Source organism: Odontomachus brunneus, unplaced genomic scaffold, assembly GCF_010583005.1.
Source record: "Odontomachus brunneus isolate Ranch 3 - 2012 unplaced genomic scaffold, Obru_v1 Obru_scaffold_370, whole genome shotgun sequence".
Classification (NCBI taxonomy): Eukaryota; Metazoa; Arthropoda; class Insecta; order Hymenoptera; family Formicidae; genus Odontomachus; species Odontomachus brunneus.
The window spans coordinates 30,624-33,886 of NW_022639820.1; positions in this window are offsets into that span (position 1 = coordinate 30,624).

The following is a 3,263-nucleotide window of genomic DNA, read 5'->3' on the forward strand; positions in this document are numbered from 1 at the left end:
ATCGTATATAACATATTTGTTAATATACATTAATATACATATTCGTTAATATACCTAAAATAAACGTTTTACATAAGTGTAATAGATGTCTGTTAATCATAAAGAATATATTATCTTACATACATTCATTAAACATTCATTTTCATTAAACATATTAAACATATTATATGTACATTAATTGTAAATAACACAAGCTATATATCGCCAGAAGCACCGGGAACTTGGTTGGGAGGTTCTTATGCATCCACCTTATAGTCCGGACCTAGCAAGTGATTACCACCTGTTCCTGTCTATGGTGAATGATTTTGCTGGTGAAAAATTCGCCTCAAGAGAAGCTTGTGAAAATCGACTGTCCCAGTTTTTTGCCAATAGGGACAAGAGTTTCTATGAGAGAGGCATAGTGGAATTACCTTAAAAATGGGAACAAGTTATCGAACAAAACGGTGCATATTTGATCTAAATCGGATCATTCTAACTATGCTAAATAAAGCCTTCAATTTCATGCAAAAATAATGGATTTCTTTTTACTACACCTTATATATATATATATATATATATATATATATATATATATATATATTTTATATACGTATGCCATACATCAATAATATGCCACTATATATATATTTTACGCACATTGTTTATACCTCAAAGAAATATCTATTAGCTGTAAATTGTACATTATTCCATACACATTTTATATATGTATTTTATATGTATTATGGATTTGTGCTTATATACGTATATTATTTAACATTACATTTACATATATTATACATATAGATAACATCTTCAATAAACATAGATGTTCTATAGATTTATAGATTTATAGATTTATTATATACGTCTATGAGATATTTTGTTCTATGTGGGTAAGGCTGGTCGTGTAACGGCGCGCTGCAGCGGCGAACTAGCAATGCTGACGTCTGTCAAGACCTGCTTTGAAATAGCTAATTTCCAACTTTTCATAGTCGACTATAAGTTGACTGCGGCAAACCAAGAGACGACTTTTAAAGTCCTCAAAATGGTTGATTGTGAGCCAGCTTACAGTCGGCTGTTGAAGTCAGCCAGTACCAGACTTAAAATTGTCGGCTAATTCCCGACTTTACACAGTCGACTGTAAGTCGACTGGAAATAGTCGATTGTCAGCGAGCAAACAGTCACCCATGTTGCTTGGATATCTTCTTAAGGCCGTATATAAAGCCGTATATATGGAGAATCCTTTAGAATTCCGCTAAATAATAGAATTTAAGCATTTAGTGAATAAAGTATATGCGTGTTGTATCCATGCTTATACGAATCGCAAATCCGATTTCAAGAAATTCATGTATGCAATTCATTATATGTATATACACATAATGAACATGAAATATAATATTTATTCTTAAACTGCACGCTCCAAGAAAGCGAGAAAGTGATATCGAGAAACTAATACTATAAATTAAAATGCTAATTAGCGAAAATACTTTTCATAAGTGATCAGTGTCGTCGTACGACTATTAAATATCATATCAAGAAAATTTTGTTTCTTAGCTGCACGATTAACAAGTCTATCGTCGACCAGATACATGTTTATTAGCGATAATAGGTAAAATAAATTATTAATTTAAGTGGATTCCGCTAAATAATAGAATTTTTTAGGTGTAGAATTTTATTTTCAAAGAAAGCTTTCCAGTTGATGTTTATGGGTTCTCCTCGACATTTTCCAGTACACGTTGAATATTCTCTTCACTTCGGACAGTACGTGGTTAGATTCTCTACTGAATTCTGCTGCTGATATCTTTCCACAAATCGTCTAATCATGGAAATGGAAGACGGATTTCTTATATTGAAATGACGAAAATAGTCTCGTTGTATCTGTATTATCGAATGTTGATTTTTATTCGCTGGGTAATCGTGTATATTCTCATAATTATTTTCTCTGATCTCCTTTGTAAGGTCTGAAGAGTAAACGGAAAAGAAAAATTAAATTAAAAAAGTTATGAATTTTTTCAACTAGTTCGCTTCTTTTGCACCACTCTAATTATGAATACGGACATTGGAAGATATTCTTAACGATTTTCTTTTTCTATTAAAATTGCTCGCATGTTACACACGCATTGAGAAATCATCTTGATTTATTTACATTTAAATTTAATTGTTCGATTTGATAGCAATGTTGTTAGTAAAATTATAGATTCGTTATCTAAGTTTATATTTTGAAGGTGCTCTTTATGCTTTCCCGACTTAACTTTTGCCTGAAATAACAGGCAAATGTTAATTATGTGCTTTTATCTTTCTCTACTTTCAATATCTTGACTATATAATAAAACGACAAGTAAATAAACAAATTTGCAATCCCAAGTTTTACCTGTTATCGCTAATAAACATGTATCTGGTCGACGATAGACTTGTTAATCGTGCAGCTAAGAAACAAGATTTTCTTGATATGATATTTAATAGTCGCACGACGACACTGATGAAAAGTATTATCGCTAATTAGCATTTTAATTTATAGTATTAGTTTCTCGATATCACTTTCTCGCTTTATTGGAGCGTGCAGTTTAAGAATAAATATTATATTTCATGTTCATTATGTGTATATACATATAATGAATTGAATTTCTTGAAATCGGATTTGCGATTCGTATAAGCATGGATACAACACGCATATACTTTATTCACTAAATGCTTAAAGTTTAGTAAATTTAATTTCTTAAACGAACATATTGTACTTTTGTAAAATAAAAGTTATCACAATTAGCATTTCTCGATAAATAGAGATAAGTTAACCGCGGAACTTTTTTCTTCGAAGAACGGAACAGTTTTTCACAAGAAAGAGGATTGAAAGAAAAATTAGAAAAAGAAGACGTACTTTTTACCGAGGCAATGGCCTCTTAGTAAAGATGTGGTTGTATGTTTAATGCTTTTAATTCGCCGTAATCAAAGAAGTGTTATAGAAGCGAGGTGTGGCCGAACATAAATTTCGCCTTGCAAGTAGAAAAGGCACGCGCATTCGTTCCACATGGTGAATATGCGCACGCACGTTTGTCGCGATCGAAGCTTGTTCGACGCGGTAATAGTGACGATGGCGCGGCAAAAACGAACGCGCATACGATACGTTTTCCACTTTCATCGGCTTCCGTTTTTGCGAACGAAGATTCCGCGGTTTCTATCTCGACAAAGTCACACGACAAAACTATCGAGATATCTCGTCGAACGGATGCAACAGCGGCTGCTTGAAACGTGTTCCTGTCGCGATTGTCGTTGTTGCCGTCGCCGCC